Raw genomic sequence first — 21,620 nt, forward strand, 5'->3', positions numbered from 1 at the left:
CATGGAAGCAACCTAAATGCCCATCAACAGATGAATGGATAAATAAGATGTGGTACATATATACAATGAAATATTACTGAGCCATAAAAAGGAACAAAACTGGGTCATTTGTAGAGACGTGGATGTATCTAGAGACTGTCATACAGTCTGAAGTAAGTCAGAAAAAGAAAAACAAATATCGTATATTAATGCATATATGTGGAACCTAGAAAAATGGTACAGATGAACCGGTTTGCAAGGCAGAAATAGAGACACAGATGTAGAGAACAAACATATGGACACCAAGGGGGGAAAGTGGTGGGGGATGGTGGTGGTGGTGGGATGAATTGGGAGATTGGGATTGACATATATACACCAATATGTATAAAATAACTAATAAGAACCTGCTGTATAAAAATAAATAAAATGAAATTAAAAAAAACCCCCACAAAACCACATGCCAAGCCAGAATTGGCCCGTGGGCTGAAGTTTACCAACACTTGAACAGCAGTATATGTTTACAGTTTCATCTCAAGGGCATCTCATTTCATTTCTCTGTCATAATCAGAAGGGATCTGGGCTGTCCAGATGTCCTGCAGAGCATCACACTGACCTACTACGAGCTAGAAGTGGTCAGTGCTTTGGTGGCCTTGATGATACACGTGCACTCAGAGGATAGAACATAATCACTGCAAAGATTCTCCACATCAATCACAGACCCCTATAAAAGGGGGGCTAGTAGTCAGGGACATGCCAGACTATTTCAGTTGTGACAATTTGTGTTCTCTGAGAAGCAGATGCCAAAATGGGTTTATATGTACAAGAGACTTATTGGGAGACATGCCTGTGAAAGATGGAGGAAGAGGAAGCAGGAGGAAGCAAGGAGCATCTTCAGTCCTCAATGCAGGTACGATACGTATGAAAGGAGAGAGGGGAGGAGGGAGGATGGGGTGGGAAGAGCCTAAGACTGCAGGCTAGGCCCATGGGGGAATCTCCAAGCAGGTGTGTCCCAACTGGGGACTCTCCTATTGGGCAGGAATAGGGGCGGGGGAGCACTAGTATCTCACTGAGCTCTGTTGCTGGCTGGAAGCAGCTGGTGGAAAGCATGGCCTCAGTCTGAACGTGGTACTTGGGGGCCCAAATAGGCAGTATCTGGGGCTTTCAGTCATGTTTCCTGCAGTGGGTCCTTTTCCATGGGCACCGCACCATCTAAAAGATGAACTTGTTCCATCTTTCACATCCCATCGCAAAGAAGGAAGTATAATGATTCATCGATCTCTTCGGGCTCTGGAGAGAGCTTATTACACCCATGGGAATACCGTCCAAGTACAGCTATTGGGTGACATGAGAAGTTGCCCGTTTTGAGTGGAGCCCAGAGCAGGAATGAGTTCTGTAGAAGATCCAGGCTAGGGTCCAAGCAGCTCTATCTCTTGGGCTATATACATTGGTTCACTTAGTCATTCACTTTGTGAAGAAGTCGTCTGAAGTTAGCATATATATGGACTCCCAAGCCGTGGTATATGGCCTGGTCATCTGGGCAGAGGCCTAAAAAGAGAAAGATTGGAAAATTGAGGACAAGCAGGTCTGGGGTTGCGGTATGTTGGTGGACATAAAGGAGTTTTAACTGCATGTTAAATCTCCAGAAAATATCCATCGCTTAACAATGAAGTAGAAAAAATGATTCAGGTCCCCCATGGTGTTGGCCGCTCCAGTGCAGGCAAGATGAGCACATGAACGAAGTGGCTGCAGTGACAGAGGTAGAATCTATGAATGGATTCAACAGCACAGGCTTCCACTTCCCAAGGCTGGTCTAGCAATCGCAGCCACTGACTGTCCAACCTGCCAACAATGGAGACTGACACTGACCACTGCCACCCCCCCCGCCCCCGCAGTATGACACCATTTCTCAAGGAAACCAGCTAGCTAGGTGGTGGTAAGCTTGTTACATTGGGCCCTCCCAACCCTAGAAGGTCTGGTGGTATATACTCACAAATGACACCTCTTCTAGGTGTGGCTTTGCTTTTTTTTATTTTTTTTTATTTTACTGTGAGAACCCCAGGGAGCATCTCTAGCTTATGGTACGCTGGTCTGAGGGCTTACAGTATGCTGGATCCACTGCGACCAGACTCCATACAGCCTCATCATAGCATGAGACCAACCTACAGTAAATGAGATGCCGGAGAGAGATTGTGATCATGGCATCCACTGATTAAATCAATAGCGTGGGTTTCACACCGCTTTTCTAAACTGTGAGTTTAGATCCTTGAGCTTTGAGAGCCTGCTCTTTTGCAAATCCTCATGACAAAAGAGAAGATTTCTTAGAAAATCTGTCTGTGTACTGAGACCTCCCTGGACCCTTGTCAGGACATGGTGGGGGACACCTTTTCTTCTTGCCTCCTTAGCATGCATTGCCCTCTTTCTGGTACCAGCACCCCGCTTTCTCTCATTCCATGTGTTTAGGTTGAGCTGATTCAGTTCAAGTCAAGAATCTAGTCCTGATCAACCAGGTCATCTTAGCTCCTGGTCATACCAATGGGCTCAGTTACATGTTAGTGGGAAGGAAGTGGTTATAAGCAGGTCTGCAAAGCATTCTCTTTATTTCATGGGGAAACACCTCTGGGAAAAAAAGGTAGTGAGCTGGTCAAATCTTTGTAAACGTCCTGGAAAACCACTAATTTTTTTTTTCTAGGAGATTCCTTATCCACAGAATATTTTTATCTGGACTCTCAATCTATCTAGAATTGCTTATTCTAAAGCTGGTAATCTGTGAGTCTATGGGGCATATAAACGTGTCATGGAGGCTGCATAAATATTGGAATATAAAATAGACATTTCATGATGAAACCCCCTGTCCGCGTAAGTTGTATGAGTGTAGGCATCATTTAGAGACCTCGCCTGCTAAATGTTGGTCAGAGAAGGTCCTAAGGTGGCAAGAAGGGACATGGGTGAGACGTTGGTGCTCCTGAATCTCTCCCTGCTTTGCTCGTGACTCATGGTTTTCCTTATCCTTGAAATTGTTAATGCAGCTTTAGATCTTGGATAAGAGCTTCTTGTGAGGCTGTTTTGATAATCCCATCCTATGAGATGCAAATTACCACAAGCAACAAAACTCAGTTCCTACTAGACTTCTGGGAAGAATGACCCCCAATCGGCTGGGATCGAAGGGAGAATAAGATGTAAACCTGATAATGTTGAAAGTCCCCCGAATGCCATGATTCTGGTTGACAATGCAGCCTCAGAAAGAGGAAACATAATATGGGGCCAGTACAAATGACTTCTGACATGTTTGAGATCTTGGATCCAACTGCACTGGAGACTTTGTCTTGGACTCTCCAGTTAAGTGAGGGACTTAATGATTTTTTTTTATTTAAGCCAGTTAGATTTTTCCTTCCCAGTCATCTGGAAGAAACTGAAAGAATGCACACACTTTTCCAGCTTTGTTGTTAGAAAACAGATTTTCTCACACAAGTACTATACGTTCATATGGATTATAATGAGGTATAAAATATACATAAAAACATATACCCTACTGATGTGCTGGTGTCAAATTGAATCTCAGAGACAGAGTTTTGGGTGAAATAGAAAAGAATGGCTTTATTGCTTTGCCAGGCAAAGGGGGCCACAGCAGGCTCATGCCCTGAAAAACTGTGTCCCCCAACCTGGGGGAATTTGATGAGGAGTTTTATAGCAATGGCTCAAGGGTGGGGTTGCTGATAAGGAACAGAGTGTGTACAGGGCCTTCATTCTTTTAATCTGGCCTCAGGTGATCTCCTGATGAGCTCCATGATTCCTTTAATCTGGCTTCGGGTGGTCTCCTGATCTTCTCTGAGGAATGCTTCATTAAGTAGTTAGTGTCTTCCACTTGTTGGGGGTTTTAGTTCTGCAGAGGAGCTCAAGATATTGTTATGTACATCCCTTGACCTACAAATAAGAAATGGAAGGCTTCTGTTCCCAGGAGCCCCACAGGGTCCTGCTGGGTTTCACTATTAAATTAAGTGAAACCACACACTCACACTCTTTGTTAAACCAACTTATCTCACAATATAATTAAATAGGCTTCTGGCAGAAATATTTAATAGTACCGGAGTTGTGCATTAAGTTTTTGTAAGATAAGCAGATACAAGGTGGCCTGTGATGTGGTGCAGGAGGAAGCACGTAGCACTCTCTTATACGTAGTCTTACCAAAGATAGAACCTGATCTGGATCAAGCACCTAGGTTTAAGTACCGTTTACAGGAAGTTGGAGACACATTGGTGCAAATGCTATTGGTGTCCTTCCCAGATCCTATAAACCTGCTTGCTGCTGGGAGCCTTGGCTGCTAAAGGTTCACTGAAGCCCCCTCCTCCGGAGAACTGCCTTTGGGCAAAAGCAAGTCCTTGCCTTAAGAGGTTACCACGCCCAACCACTCAGAGAACCAGTAGCCAGTGATTTTTTTTTAATTGAAGTATAATTGATTTACAATACTGTGTTAGTTTCAGGTGTACAGCAAAGTGATTCAGTTATTTTTTATTATAGTCCCATTATAGGTTAATATAAAATGTTGAATATAATTTCCTATGCTATAGCAAATTTCCTAATTTGCTATATAAGCAAATCCTTGTTGCGTATCTATTTTATATATAGTAGTTTGTATCTATTAGTCCCATACTCCTAATTTGTCCCTCCCTCCCGCTCCCCTTTGGTAACCCTAAGTTTGTTTTCTATGTCTGTGAATCTGTTTCTGTTTTGTATACAGATTTATTTGTATTATTTTTAGATTCCACATATAAGTGATATCATACGGTATTTGTCTTTCTCCGTCTGACTTACTTCACTAAGTATAATATTCTCTAGGTCCATCCATAATGCTTCAAGTGGCACATTTCACTCTTTTTTATGGCTTAGTAATATTCTGGTGTGTGTGTGTGTGTGTGTGTGTGTATATATATATATATATATATACACACATATATATACACACACACACACCACATCTTAAGCCAATTATCTGTTGATGGGCACTTGGGTTGCTTCTGTGTCTTGGCTATTGTAAACAATGCTGCTATGAACATTGGGTTCATGTATCTTTTCAAATTAGTGTTTTTGTTTTTTCTGGATGGATACCCAGGAATGGAATTTCTGGATCATATGGTAGCTCTATTTTTAGTTTTTTGAGGAACCTCCATACTGTTTTCCACAGTGGCTGCACCAATTTACATTCCTACCAACACTGTACAAGGGTTCCCTTTTCTCCACATCCTCTCCAACATTTGTTATTTGCAGACTTAGCCATTCTGACGGGTGTGAGGTGGTACCTCATTGTAGTTTTGATTTGCATTTCTCTAATAATTAGCAATTTAATCATCTTTTCATATGCCTGTTAGACATCTGTATGTCTTCTTTGGAGAAATATCTATTTAGGTCTTCTGCCCATTTTTTTGATTTGGTTGTTTTTTTGATATTGAGTTGTATGAGATGTTTGTATATTTTGGATATTAACACCTTGTTGGTCGCATTATTTGCAAATATTTTCTCCCATTCCATAGTTTGTCTTTTCATTTTGTTGATGCTTTCCTTTGCTGTGCAAAAGCTTTTAAGTTTGATGCAGCTCTCTAGGGAAAAACAGTTCTAATTTGTAGTGTTTGCCAGTTTGCATGGTGTAAATGCTCCTACCCTGGTTGATTGAAAGCTCCCAGTGTGATAGCACTGAATGTTGAGTTAGAGAGAGATACACACGATTGGCCATGAGCAACCACAGCCAGCTGCATCCCAGTCTTTGTTAGAATAATGTTATTTAAAACGTTTTTCCCCACACTAGCATCCCAGAGTATATTTTCCTTGGGTTCTTATAATCATATTTTGGGTGTTTGCCACATGCTCCTTCAGCAGATCAGGCAAGTAGTATCCTATCACCATTTTTATTCCTAAGATTCTATGGTCTATACCTCCCCCTCCAACTAACTCTACCAGGTCCTTTGATATTTTTGTCACATAGCTGTGTGTATTAATTCTGCCTCTGACCATTCCAGGCCTTGGGGAGCATCTATTTCCACCACACCTTCCCAGCAGTGGTGATATACATGGCCTAAAGGCTCGTTCTCAACCGCTCCTGTACTCCTTTCAGGAATGGCTCATTTGAGTGTGTTACCAGTTTAACTAAATTCCTTTCCTCCTTCAGTGTGTGGGAGCCTAGCACTGCCTGCTGAATCCAAGTGCCTTTGTTCCTTTTGGTACCTCTTTGATTTCTTTGTTCATTATATTGGGCCCCAGAAGAAAAAAATCAGGAGTATGTGAGAGAAAAACACAATGCCCAAGGCATCCACTGTTTAAACAAATTGAAATTCCAGGGAAAGTATATTTATCCAACTTAATTTCTTTTCTCTGATTTACCCATAATCTCTTCTCCATTGAACATAATTATTGTTTTCTTAACTTTATTAAGTGTACCTTGATATAGATGTAAATACACACACACACACACATAGTCTTAAGTCAGTGTTTATAGCACACTGATTTTCATCCTCTTGAGTGCTATGAAGAAAGGATACATTTATATGTGGATAAGAATGCATGAAAACACACATGGAAATAGGGTGATGGCTATGAACGTTATTTCCTCTTACTCTGAATTATTTCTTTAGAAATCTCCAGAAAACAAATTTAACTGATAATTCCAGTATTGTAGTAGTCTGAGTTACCAAAGTCAACTAGGAACTTTAGAAAATAAATGTAATTTAAAGAACAATACAATCTCTGATGTTAAGAATTTGTCAGAAGTATAAGACAGTATCCTAGTTAAGTTTTAAGGTAAATGGAATAATTCTTAGAGCTACATAATTTGCAGTATAGTATGAGTTTCCAAGAGGTTTTTATTTCATGAAGATAATAGTTTTAATTACACTCAATTTAAACACCTGTTTACATATATAATCTTAAAGGTTAATGTAAGTAATAATAGTTATCTGACTTATGAGGCAAGTGTTAAGAATTAATGTAACATTTTTTTTGTTTAAAAAAAAAGTCTTGCATGAAATAAACTAAAACTTTTCCATTTTCACTTCACACTGTGAAGAGAACACATTTAACTATGTTTTAAACCCAAATTCACAGAGCAATTTAAATTATCAGATGCTTTAATTGGATTCCATGTTATTATGTGAAGTTGAATTAAAATGTAATTATTTTGATTCCCTTCACCTAAAAATCTTAAAGCCTGCTAAATCTTGGGTAGAAGAGTTCCATACAGCCTTTCAGGATCATGAATACTGGGTCTGATGGTCATTTGCATATCTGTGTTCTTTATCCAGTAGCTGACCCAGGTGCTAAGGGGTTTAAGCTAAGTCTCTCCCTTTTCTCTTGCAGAAACTCAAGAAAGAGAGTTAGGGAGTTCCAAAACAATACGATTAACTTGCACTAAGAGGGGATAAAAGAGATATATGAAATAATATTATTACCTAGTGGAACACAAATCATGTAAATTTTATACTTAAAATAAACTTGAGATAGTGTTTAATGGTGGTTCCAGTGGGGCAGACAGGTGAGGGAAGGGAACATCTTACAAATAGAAATTATTTTATATCTTAAATATTTAAATAAAGATAGCAAAATAATTTAAATACGAACACAGTAGTACATTATATTAATTTCTTCTACTTTCTTGTGTTTTGAAACAATAATAAAAAACATTTTAAGTTTGTAATCACCATGGTTTTCCCACAGGTGGATGGACCCTTAAGCCTCTGGAAGGCCTGTTTAGTAGCTGAAAATAGAAATGGTTATAATAGCCCGTCAGGTACCCAGAGTACCTCTGTTCCCCAAACACCTTCCTCTTTTATTTATTATTATTTTTTTAATTTAACATAATTGCAAATGTGGCCCCCTCCTGGCCTTCTGTACTAATGTAGTAAAGCCTTTTGCATCTGGAGGCAGATGTAATTCCTCCCTAAAAGTCTTGGACTCTAATTAGGGCAGAACAAGTGCCCATGTTGGAGAAGAACCATCTCCAGTGCCATGTGGGTGAATAAAACCATACTTTCTGATAGCTAATCAGTGGCTACTGACATATCACTTCCACCTGGGCTGCTGCAGTTCCTGGAATGCCAGGGCTATTTCTTCCCTTTCACCTAGTCTTTGACTAGGAACTCTCCAGAAGCCATAGCAGTGTCCTTTCCTTGAGGCCTGAATTGCCAGGCCTGTCGCTTGTACCACACAGAGGACCCTGGGACCTGACTATTCTGGCAACCAAGTGCCTGGCTCTTCCCTTGTGCCTCATGCCCCTCTTTGCCCTGGTCACCGCCAGACAACGTAGGCCTGGAAAGTACCATGGACTGGGTTCCCTCCCCCCAAGTCTAGTAATCTCCAGCTTAACTGGAGATTTTACTCCATTCATATTTGTTGTGATTAATGATACATTTATACTTATTTTGTGCTCCATACTTGTCTCAATTCTTTTTAGTTTTCCCTCCTCTTGCCACCGTTTTGAATTTTTTTCCCTTCAGTCTATTGTTTTCTTTCTACCAGAAGCATGATATTCTATTTCAATTTGCGGGGGGGTAGCCTAGAAATGCTTTAACTGAACATGCTTAAAATCAGCCGTTATCTTTATCTTCCTCTGGAGCATAGAGGGTATGGAGAGCATTTTTAACTCCAATCACTCCCTCCTGATTTATGTGACACTATGTCCTATTTTAGTTATCTCACTTTTTTAAACACCACAGATTAAACATTATTACTATTTTACATAGTCAATGTTTGCTTAAATTTACCAGTACAATTGCCGTTTTCCTTGTTTGTATTGTAAACCATTCTTCTGTCACCTTCCTTCTGAGAATTTGAAGGAATTCTCCAGAATTTGTGTTAGTGAGGTTAGGTTTGTGGTAAATTTTTTATCTGAACATGTCTTTTCAGATGATTTTAGTAAACATATATTTTAAATTGACAGTTATTTTCCCTTGTCACTTTAAAGGTGTAACTCACTGTTTTCTAGCTTTCAATATTGCTGCTTAAAAATAGCAATTTATATTTCTTCAGTAAATAATAATGGTTTACCCTTTGGCTGTTTTTTTAAGATTATTCCTTTGTCTTCAGTTTCATTAGGGTGTGTCTAGGTGATAAATTTCTATTTCCTTTATCTGTTTGGGATTGGTTGAGCTTCACAAATGTATGGATTGGTGTTTTTCATTAGCTGTGAAAACTCTTGGTCATTAACCCTTCAGTATCAAGTAGTGTTTCCTTTGCCCTGTGTTTTAAGTTATAACTTTCTGTAGCTCCAGAGGGACATTTTAAAACTTTCTTACTTAATCATCCACGTCTCCTGATGGCTCTGTCATATTTCCACTTCTCTGTGTCTTTACACTGTAATCTCTTCAGCTTCATTTTCTAGCTCACTGTTTCTCTCAGCCTTATCTAATCTGCTATTTAACACAATCCCTGATGTCCAACTTCTATAATTCTGTGAACTAGAAACTTTTTAGCCACTTCAGATCCCCTCTACCTCACCTGTATTTTGTTCCAGCTGTTGCTGTGGGGAGTTTCCTTAGAATTCACACATGGTGCAAACCTGGCCCCCATCCTCAGTGTTTTCCTATTATGGCAAAGCATGAGAGGCTCTGGGCTCATGCCCTGATAGCAACTGAGCACGATACATGGCCCCGTGGGATACGAGGTGACTATGTAACCTGCCATGTCCACCAGAGGGCCTTGATGAGCTGTACTAAATGTTCAGACTCACACACTTTTGTTGACTCAGAAGGACACGGGACAGAAACCACACCTTGCCGGGGTAGCCGCATCAGGCATTCCTTTTCCAGTGCAGTTCCTTCTAATATTCCACAGAGCAGTCCATGTAGCCACCTGGAATAACTCAGGTTCGCACACTCGGATCCACATTGAGCAAGAACAGGAACTGCTCAGGCTCAAAAGCTTCATTCTACACAGGATCCCAGCTCTCTTGCAATAAAACCACTGGTATAGTTTCCAGGTTCCCATGTGCTGGTTACAAGAGTCCCTGCATGCAGGGAAACCCAAACTATGGTATCCCTGTCAAGAATTGATAGTTCCTCAAAGTCCAGATTTGGTTCACCAAAGTCATGCTTACCATAAACAATGTTGCTGAGTAATATCATTGATATACCACCTTATCAGGTTATCGGAGCTAGAAATTTAACCAAAATCCCATGAAGAGCAAGAGTCTTGTGAATCCCAGTCACGTGGTCAGAAATGCCCACAATGGGCACTGTCAGACGCTAAGTCATAAGGTTGGGCAGGCCTAGTAGAAATGAACAACAAATAAAATGATACATGGGATTGGGATCGAGCAGGTCCAGAGGACATGAATAAGCTCTCTCAGCTTACATCTCTGACCTGATTTGAGGGATTTCTCCCAGACTTTCTAATGCAGGAAGAAAAGCTCAGCCTTGATTAAATCGGCATGGAATGTTGGTGCAAGTGGAAAATAAACTGCTGGGCGCCACAGCCTCACTCAGAGGTGGCCTTTGAAAGTGGACAGATTAGCCTGTGCAGCTGGTCAATGACTTGATGTAGAGAGAAGTGGCCTGAAGTAAGGCTATACATGGACTCGTGAGCAGTGGGGAATGACTGGCCTGGGTTGATCAGGAACCTGCAAGGCAAACTGTTGGAAGTGACTCACTTCTGTGAGTTCTATGAAGGCTGTAAACCCTAGAGGAAGCACCTCATGCAGCCAGTTCCAGTATAATCGTGAATAGTGGTTGGACAGAGGCAGCCAATTGATGACCTTAGCAGCTCATAGTCGTGGAAAGAGCATCTTCTATGATGGGGCACCGAAGAGCTGGCAGGGAAAGCAGAGTGATCGAGGCTTGATATAAAGTGGTTGTTCCTAGTAAGAGGGGCCTTCAACAAAAGGAGAATTCCTGGAACCACACATTCGAGCATCAAGTCCACCAAAAATCCAGACAAGACCAGTGTGATGGTTAATATTTGTGTCAACTGGGCAAAGCAATGCCCACATATTTGGTGAAATGTTGTTTCTTGGTATGTCTGTGAGGGTGTTTCTGGATGAGATTAACATTTGAATCAGTAAACTGAGTTTAAAAAGTCACCCTCACCAACGCAGGTGGATATCATCCAATCCACTGAGGGCCTGAATAGAACAAAAAGGTAAAGGAAGGGCAGTTTTGCTTTTTGCTTGAATTGGCATCCATCTATTTCTGCCCTTGGACACCAATACACCTGGCTCTCGGGCCTCTGGACTCAGACTGGGACTTACACCATCCTCTCTTCTCAGGCCTTCAGACTTGGACTGAATTACACCACTGGCTTTCTTCATTCTGCAGCTTGTTGGTGGCAGACTGTGGAACTCCTTGGCCTCCATAATCATGAGTCAATTCCTATAATAAATCTCCTGTATATATCCATATATATTCTATTGGTTCTTTCTCTGGGGAACCCTCATCAATATGACCATTCATTTCCCTGAGGTCATCAGTCCAGAGAGCAGCCCAGATCCATCACTCTGATGTTAAGAGAGAATCCAGAGGATACCATGAAGAGTACGGAGAACGTGTATCTCCTACTTCCATCACCAGGACTTTGTGGAAGTTATATTCTACCCTATGTCGACTGAAAAAAAAAAAAAAAAGTACAATCTAAATTTTGAGAATTACATTTTATTTGGTGGACTTGCTGAGGACTTTAGCCCTGAAGGCAGCCTCTCAGATGTCTCTGAGGGACTGCTCCAATGAGGAAAACGAGGAGCTAGGATATATAGAAGTTTTTGCTGTAAAAAACAGGTAGTCGGAACATCAAAAGATTACTGTTAAAGAAAAACAGATATCAAGTTAATTTATTTGGCACTTTTCTATGTTTGGGAAGATGCAAGAGTCTGGGCTCAATGAAATCATGCCTTTGATACGCACCTTGACTATCTAGGGCCAGTATCCTGCCTTTCTTCATCCTGAATCCCTTCAGGGTGTACAGTCTGGGCGGGTGCAGTGGCTGAGGGCTTGATGGCTGCAACATCCTTTGTTTACTGATATGGCGGTGACATTCTTTGTCCACACCTTCTGATTCTCTTTTGAAGGTTTGCAGGAAGAGGACAAACTAAAATTTTACCTGGGTTATCAAAGCAGAAACTGGTTTAGTTAAAGAGACAATTGAAAGTAAGAGAAGGTGAGTATGCTAGATTTTTTTTTTAATCCAAATTTCTCACTTAACTACCTAGTGGAGAGGGGAATATCTGAGGGGATCAGTAATTTGGAAACCGCTGCAATCATGATTGTGGTCTCCTTGAGAATGAATCTGAAGTTGATCTGTGAGTTTGTGAATAGCTGTTGGCATGTATTGATTTTGTTTTGGTTGGTTTAGTTTGGTTTTCTTCTGAGATTAGTCACTGAGGTCTGTGGAAATGGCTCAATGCAGAATAATGAGCTGGGGTCAAGGGGTCAAGGTTTTTTACTTTCAACCAAATCCATTGAAAAGCCTCCAGAGAAAAGAAAACTCAGTAAAAGCCACTAGAGTGAATAACTTAGATTCTAAGAAAGAGCAATAGAAGTTATACAACTTGACAAATATTGAAGCTTCATAGGAACCTGTGGGACAATATCAAAAGAGCAATTATATACAGGTAATTGTAATCCTAGAAGCAAAGTAGAGAGAAGTGGACAAATATTTGAAGAAATGATGGTCAAACTTTTTTCAAATTTGGGTAAAGATATAAATAAATGTACAGATCTAAGAAGCTCAGCAAATCCTAAATAGAATGAACACATGAAAACCTGGGCTAGGCACACCTTAGACTACTGATCCCCAAAGATAAAAAGAATTTTGTAAGCATACAGAGAAGAATGTATAATACATATAGGGAACGATGGTTTAAGTGATCAGTGACTTATCAGAAACTACAGAAACCAGAAGACAAGGGAACAACATCTGAAAGTACTGAAAGGAACAGCTATCAGCCTAGAATTCCATATCAAGCAAAAGTGTCCCTCAAGGATGAAATGAAATAAAAGACATTTGCAAATGAAAGAAAATTAAGAGAATTTGTTGTCAGCATTTCCACACTCCCACCCTACAGGAAATGCTAAAGTGAATTCTTCAGGTTGAAGAGAAAAAACACTAAGGTGAACCTGGCTCTTCAGGAAGGAATAATTGCAAATGGTAAATACTTAGTGTTGGGCTGCACCCTGCAGGCCTACTAGCTCTGTGCTTGCCCACCTACAAGATCGAAGAAAGAGCCTGGACTCAGCAACAGAGACATCAGTGGTGTAATGGATGGGGGAGCTTACATGTCTGAAGCAAGGTCCTGGAGCAACACTCCACCGTGTGCTGCAGGAAGCAGGCAGGACATGGTGGCAGTCTTCACTCCAGGGGGAAGGGGAGATTACAGGTTATAGGGGAATTGATGTCAGGTGGGCTCATTAGTTACCAGGGAAACCAGTAGAGGGGCACGCCCCTCACCACCCCTTTGATGAGAACAGTCACTGGCTGGGGCCTGGGGCAAGTTTGTAGGAAGGTCAGTCATGTGCTTAGGTGTAGGTGAAACAGGCACTGGTGGGGCAGGGGATGTACAGAGAGCAAGAGAACAGCCACCTTGAGTGGCCTCACCCTACATTTAGATAAATACTTAAGGCTATTTTTCCTCTCAATTTTTGGTTTAAACAGTTCTACGTATTTTAAGCTATTTCACTTTCTTATGAGGTTCATAATGTATGTTTATGTAATACATATGATTAGTATAGAAAAAAAGGATGGTGGTGGATGAATCACAGGACTTGACTTCTCCCTGGTTTTGCAGGGTTTGTTCTATTTATGTCCACCTACTGTCATCAGACTGCCTTCAGAACAGGTATTTTGAGATACTTTGACCACACAGAACACATGGTTTTTTGTTTTTGTTTATTTTTTCTCCCTACATTTACTATCTTTAATATTCCTTCAGTTTGTGAGCAGATAGGGTAGGGGACCTCCCAGAGGAAAAGAACCAGTTATCGCTTTTTGACACAAGAGAAGCCATTTCTGGCCTAAGCCATTTTGTTGGGCCATTAAGTTGGGCCACAATGCTTGTCCTTGAACAGGTCTCAGTAATAAAGATCTTGAGGGAAGAAAAGAACAAACGATTGTTAACAGGCAAGAGAAGTAACAATAGCAAAGATAATGAATCATTTGTAAAGACCCCCAGTTCTGCTTTGCTGGTTGAAATTAGCCTGAAGCACTTTCTTGAGCTGTTTTCCAGAATTTAACCACCACCCCTACCCCTCACCTCCCAACCACCAGACCAACTGGAGCCTCAGAGATGATGATATTGACCTTTTCTGACCTTCGAGACTTCAACTAAAGTTTGCCCCAATTTTATGCTGAATTTTCCTCTGCTCAAGCCCCTTCGTGCATATACATGTGCCCTTGGCTTAAAACTTCCCCAATTTTGCTGTTGGGGAGACACTGCTCTGGGAAAGATCCCCAGTGTTCTCCTTACTTGCTGCAAGTAATAAATCCTTCCTTCTCCCCATCTTTGACTTGGTTGTGTCTTTTGGCTCAACCCCACCAAGAGGCTAACCCAGTTTTCAGGTTACAGGTTTACGTAAGTGACCATGAAGACCTGGGCTCTGGTCCTAGGCCAGCCGCTTACAGATCATGACTTTCCCGTTCCACTTGCCCTGCATGAATTTCCTTGTCGCTCCTGTGAAGCTAATCCACGTTCCCGCTAGCTCTCAGGAATGCTGTCAGAATATAGCGGCACCACTTGAAATTGTTGATTTTCTAAGTTTATTTATTTGGATCTTTGCTGCAGCACGCGGGCTGGGCTCTTAGTTGCCGCGTGTGGGATCTAGTTCCCTGACCAGGGATCAAACCCAGGGCCCCTGCATTGGGATCGCGGAGTCTTAACCACTGGACCACCAGGGAAGTCCCACAATTGTTGACCAAGTACCTCCAAGAAGTTCTGAGGGGTCTGAGAGCAATTTAGAATTGGTTAAATGCCTTTTTCTATACTGCCTATCCAGAGCCTAGGATTTTCCTTTTGACTAATTGAACACTGCCATCTTGTGTGTAATTGTAGGAAATAGCAGGGATTAAATTCCTAAAAGGAAGGTCCTTAAAAATAACAAAACCATTGTCTTTTCATTCTTGTCTCCTTAACCTCATTTTGCAAAGGACGAGACTCAGATTATCAAAGAGGAGGTCAGAATAGCCTTGCGTAGGCCACTAAGACTAACTTGAAAGGGTAGAACTAAACTTTAGAGGTCAAGTAGCATTTGAATAGGCCTTTTGGGGAAAGGGAGGGATGACCTGATGAGGGTTGCGGGGAAACCAATGGAGTCCTGGAAGGCAGGATGGTAGTTGGAAGCTCAGTCTCAGTGGATGGGCTGGGGCACTCCTGAGCTTGGCCACTTCCCAGCTGGGTGTTGAGGTTGGGTCCCTTCCTGTGTAAAACTGGGATAATAATGGTACCAGCCTCTAATCCTCCCAACAACCCATGTACCGTTTGTAGTGCAACATCTGTCACAGTAAGTATATAATGAACATTAGCTGTTATTATGATTTTGCCCTTTAGACTAGGGAGAAATAAAGGAAGTTAATTAAATTCACCAGCACCTTTGGAATCAATTCCATGTCCACCCCATTCTTCTAAAGAGATTTGAGGCAAGGAAGTGAAAAAAGTGACAGGATTCCTCCAGTCATGGCAGAGTATAAACACAGAGAACATAGTAATAGCTACCACTTACTGAGAATTTACTATGCACCAGGCATTGATCTATGTGTGTTACATGTATTAATTCATTTAATCTTTTAAATTTTTTCCCAGGTTTATTGGGGTATGATTAACAAATAAAAATGACATATACTTAGGTTGTATAATGTAATATTTTTAAGGTGTACAACATGATTTAATATATATACATTGTGAGATGATTACCACAATCAAGCTAATGAACACATCCATCACCTCACATAGTTACCTTTTTTCTGTGTGGTGAGAACGCTTAAGATTTACTTTCTTAGCAAATCTTAAGTATACAGTATTTTCATACAGTATTCTGTCTTATTTCACTTAAAATAATATTCTCCAGCTTTATCCATGTTGTTGTAAATAGCAAGATATCCTTTTTTATGGCTGAATAGTATTCTATTACGTGTATGTTTGTGTGTGTGTGTGTGTGTATATATATATATATATATATATGTATACCCTTATACACTACTATATACACACACAACCTCACGCACTACATTTTTTTATCCATTCATGTGTCGAAGGACACTTGGGTTGTTTCCATATCTTGGCTGTCGACTAAAAAATTATTCACAACCTAAAAGTTGAGAGTTATGTTTTAACTCGGCAGGAATTTTTAGGACTTCAAGCCCGGGAGGCAGCATCTCAAGTAACCCTGAGAGAATTGCTCTGAGGAGGAAGGAGTGGGGAGCCAGGTTATACAGAAGTTTTGTCACAAAGGGCAGGTAGTCTGAACTCAAAAGATGGTTGTTAATTAAAGAAAACCAGATATCCCAAGTTCAGGAATTTAGCACTTTTCTGTGTATGGGAAGATGCAAGAGTCTGGGCTCACTGAAATCATTCCTTTGGTATGCACCTCAGCTCTCTGGGACCAGTACCCTGCGTTTTTATGTCCTGAGTTTCCTCAGGGCTCACCGTGGGGAGTGGCTGCAGTCTGATGGCTGCTAGAGGGCAGGTATTCTTTGTTTCCTTCCTGAGTTCCCTCAGGACTCACCCGCTCACCATTCACTGTGGCTACAATTGCTGATGACTGTGACATCCTGTTTACTGATATGGCAGGCAACATTCCATTTATCAGCCATCTGTGTATTTTCTTTGAAAAAAGAAAAGTCTATTCAGTTCCTCTGCCATTTTTAATTGGATTTAATTTTTTTGTTGGTGAGCCATATGAGTTTCTTATATATTTTGGATATTAGCCCCTTATCAGGTATATGGCCGTGTTCAGTAGGAAAAAGCATGGAGTAACTTTTAGTGATGTACCTACTAGATGTAGCTAAGGTAGGGTTCCCAGATAAATTACAGGATATCCAATTAAATTTGAATTTCAGATAAAATGCTACTTTTCATAGCATGTTCCAGAGAATGTATAGAACATATTTATACTAAAAAAATTAACTGGGCATCTGTATTTTTACTTACTAAATCTAGAAATCCTAAGGAGTTCATTCCATGAGCACAGTTTTGATACAAAGAAGCCAAAGACATCATGTCACTGTGTGTTGATAGATTTCCTCCGTATTTGCATAGAGTTTAACAGGGAGAGGACTCCAGTAATCATAGTATTGGCTCCACCTCCGCAGGAGGTTGTTTAGTTTCCAGTAGTTCATATGGCACTTGAAATCTGGGACAAGATCCCATGGATTTATATCCTAGTCTTGTCATTCTTTAGCCACATAACCTTGAATATACGTAGCCTCTGTGCTCATTTTCTCATATATAAAATGGGAATGCTAGTAGTTCCCACCTCATGGAATTTCTATAAAGGTCAAATGAAAATCTCTAGTGAATACGCAAAAGATAAAGAGAAAGGAATGGAAGCATGGGGGGGCGGGGCAGGGGGGCAGGGGGCTGGTAATCAACAAATCACAAAGGAAGACAAAGAGGAAGAAAGGAACAAAGGAACTACAAAACAAAGGAACTAGAAATTAACAAAATAGCAATAGTAAGTCCTAATTTATCAATAGTTTCTGGAAATGTAAATCAAAAGACACAGAGTGGCTGAATGAACAAAAAAACAAGATTCAATGCTGTCTACAAGAGACTCACTTTAAGGACACACACTGGCTGAAAATGAGGGGATAGAAAAAGATATTTTCATACAAATGGTAACCAAAAGAGAGCAGGGGTGGCTGTTGTTATATCAGATAAGAGATAAAGAAGGTCATTATATAATGATAAACGGGATGAAATGATTGTGAATATTTATGCACCAAGAGTGGAGCACCTAAATGTATTAAGCAAATATTAACAGATATTTAGACAGCAATACAATAGTCGTAGGGGGTTTCAAGAGTCCACTTTCAACAATGGATAGATCATCCAGACAGCAAGTCAATAAGGAAAGAGCAGACTTGAATAATACTCCAGACCAAATGCACCTAACATTCTGTTTATAGTACATTCCATTCAACAGCAGCAGAATACATGTTCTTCTCAAGTGCACATGGAACATTCCCCAGGATAGATCATATGTTGGGTCACAGACCTGTTTTATCAAATTTAATAAAGTTGAAACCATATCAAGTATCTTTTCTGACCACAATGATAGGAAATTAGAAATCGATAACAGAAGGAAAATTGAAAATGTCAAATATGTGGAAATTAAATGACACACTTCCAGAAAACCAATGGGTCAAAGAATAAATTCTTTGAGACACATGAAAATGGAAACACAATATACCAAAACTTTTGGGATAGAGCAAAAGCAGCTCTAAGAAGTTTTAGTGATAAATGTCTACATTAAGGAAAATGAAATGTCTCAAACAGCCCAACTTTACATCTCAAGGAACTAGAAAAAGAACAACAAACTAAGCCCAGAGTGAGCATAAGGAAGGAAATAATAAAGATTAAAGCATGCCGACCTGCCATATTAATGGCATCATTATAACTTAGGAAGGAGGAAACAGCCAGAACTCTGGAAGCCCTGATAAGGTACCTTTGCACGAGGGAGTGGGAGAAGAAACGGAATTCAAAAATCAGCATTGGAGACTAGAACTAATGGATGAAAGTTTGATGCGATATTTACATAGTCCCAAAGTGTCTCCCCTCAAATTACCTATTAATTACAAAGGGGAAAATGGTAATTTTAATGTTGAGAAATCGAACAGGCACCTCCTAACCAATTGATCAGAACTAACATTACCAATATTGGGACAAAGCAATGTCATGTGCCTTCTGACGAGAGGCACTGAGAAAGACACCACATCACTCTTACCGTATTCCTGCTGCGTATAACTTGAATCATGAATAAACCTCAGACCTAAGTTGTGTTTTTTGACTTTGACAGATTCTCTACCTCCCCAAAAATGACCCTCACTCTTCAAAACTATGAAAGAATAAGACAAGAAGAGCACATATAACCTGTGATCCTGTATTGGATCCTGATAGACATTAAGGCAACTGATGAAAATTTAAGTATGGGCTACAAATTAGATAAATCCATATTAAATTTCCTGAGTTTGATCACTGTACTGTGGTTATGTAAGAAAATGTTTCTGTTCTTAGGAAATACATATGGGCATACTTAGGGGTAAAGGATTTTGATGTCTTCAACTTACACATCTTTTTCTAAACTATTTCAGAGTATGTGTGTATCCACATATATATTTACATATGTGTGTGTCCACATATGTTTACATATATGTGTATCTAAATACACACACAGAGAAAATAAACAAATGGGGGAAATGTAAGCAATAGGTGACTCTGGGTAAAAGCTCTTTGGAGTCCTTATTTTTGCAACATTTTGCGATTTTGAAATTATATCAAAATAAGTTTAAAACATTGCAAAAAGAAAGACGAGACTTTGCAAGGATGCAAGGCCATGACACAGGGGTCTGGTGGGTTACCCTCAGGAGCCAGGACTTGGCCCAATGGGAGCCAGTAGTGGGTGAAGGGAAGGGGAACTTGTGAGAGATGACTTTGCCATAATGCAGAGGAGAAGGTGAAAGACTAGAGCCAGGGAACCAGTTTACAAACAAGAACGGCATCAACAATAGACTGCAGAGACATCCCAGGGACCAAGTGATGAAATCTGACCCAATCAAGCATCAGCATTCCTCCTCGTGAATCCTCATAGTGTCCGTCTACTGTGAAAGGCTGGGGTGAGGAAATGCACACCAGTACTCTTTGACTAATCCATAATCACCTATTTACCTCCATCAAGAGACTAATGATGTGGTTTATTCAGAGCCAGGTGGTGAGCAAACTTTTCTCTAAGACATAAGGTTCATGGCAATGACTTTAAATGAATACAAGTCAGATGAATGCATAAAAGTCCCGTAAACAAAGCCATTATTCCAAAACCTGTTCAATATTTATCCAGAGCTTTCCAGAACCTAAACCAAATTTACTTCACTTAGGTCTATATGGAAACTATCAACTTCACTATGTTAATAAAGTTATGTTTCACAACCTAGTACATTTTGCTGAAAGAGATGAGTGCCCCACTTGCAAAGCTGCCTTCCTTTGCCAACAAAAGAATCTGAGGCAACAAATGATGTTAAACACAAAAAAGGAGACCATGTTCCCCAAGAGATGTACAGAAAGTGGTTTGGATGTCATTGTCCTCAAAACACACTGATATGTGACTTGAATGCATTATGCATTCTTTTTCCAGGAATAGTGAAAATTAGGAAAAAATAATCCATTGTGATGATGTGCTGGTAGCCTCATCTTCACATAGGAAAGACAGGTCTGTCTGCACCTGGATTCTTGAACACTCGAGTCCTCAAAAGAGAGTGATGGTAACTTACTTGTATTTTCAATCTGTTCAAAAGTTACCTACTCGAAGTCATACGATAAATGAACTGTTGGTCTTGGAGCACAAATCAAGGTCTTTCACTCCCAGTCTGTAATATTCAAATACACAGCGCAGAGGTGAAGAGCGTGCATGGGCTCCAGAGATAGGCTGTCTGAATTTGAGGGCTAGAACAATCTCTTGCTAGGTATATGAACTTGTACAAGATATTTATCCTCCCTCTGTTTAGTTTCCTCCTCTGTAAAGTGGGTATACTATTGGTGCCTACTTCAGAGGTTTGATGGAAAGAGTTGTCGACTGAAAAAAAAATGCACAACCTAAAAATTGAGAATTAGATATTATTCAGTGGACTTTCCAAGGACTTAAGCCAAGGAGGCAGCCTCTCAGATGTCTCTGAGGGACTGCTCTGAAGAGGTAAGGGAGGAGCCAGGTAAGGGGTATATAGATGCTTTTGCTATAAAAAACGGGTAGTCGGAGCATCAAAGCCAGATATTAAAGAAAGCCAGATATCTCAAGTTAACCAGGTTAGCGCCTTTTGCAGTGGGCTCGTTGAAATCATTCCCTTGCTACGTGCTTTAGCTATCTGGGGCCAGTATCCTGTGCTTTCCCATCCTGAGTCCCTTCAGGGTGTACTCTCAGAGGCAGGGGCGGGGGTGGGGAGGGTGAGGGAGCCCATTTGTTTCCATCCTGAGTTCCCTCTGGCTCACCATCAGGCCGATGGTAGTGGCTGATGGCTGCAGCATTCTTGTTTGCTGATATGGCAGGCACCATTTTCATCCACAGAGTCAGTAGGCAAATTCACATTAGATCTGCTCCTGGAACATGGTAAATGCACAGACAGTGTTTGCTATTAGATGATCAGATCAGGGACTTCCCTGGTGGCGCAGTGGTTAGGAATCCACCTGCCAATGCAGGGGACATGGGTTCGAGCCCTGGTCCGGGAAGATCCCACGTGCCGTGGAGCAACTAAGCCTGTGCGCCACAACTACTGAGCCTGTGCTCTAGAGCCCGTGAGCCACAGCTACTGAAGTCTGTGCACCCTAGAGCCAGTGCGTCGCAACTACTGAAGCTCACACACTCTAGGGCCCATGTGCCGCAACTACCGAGCCCACGTGCTGCAACTACTGAAGCCCACGTGCCTAGAACCCGTGCTCCACAAGAGAAGCCACCACAATGAGAAGCCCGTGCACTGCA

General features: G+C 40.9%; 1 long non-coding RNA gene across 1 annotated transcript in view; it reads left to right on the plus strand.

Annotated features, from left to right (window-relative positions):
* LOC117312386 (uncharacterized) overlaps positions 1 to 21,620 on the plus strand; it is a 141,624-nt gene that overhangs the window by 106,318 nt on the left and 13,686 nt on the right. The window contains exons 4-5 of the long non-coding RNA XR_012331933.1: positions 12,017 to 12,105; positions 14,212 to 16,392. This is a non-coding gene — a long non-coding RNA (uncharacterized lncRNA). The remainder of the gene's footprint in view (positions 1 to 12,016; positions 12,106 to 14,211; positions 16,393 to 21,620) is intronic.

The sequence above is a fragment of the Tursiops truncatus genome, chromosome 5 (assembly GCF_011762595.2).
Source record: "Tursiops truncatus isolate mTurTru1 chromosome 5, mTurTru1.mat.Y, whole genome shotgun sequence".
Lineage (NCBI taxonomy): Eukaryota > Metazoa > Chordata > Mammalia > Artiodactyla > Delphinidae > Tursiops > Tursiops truncatus.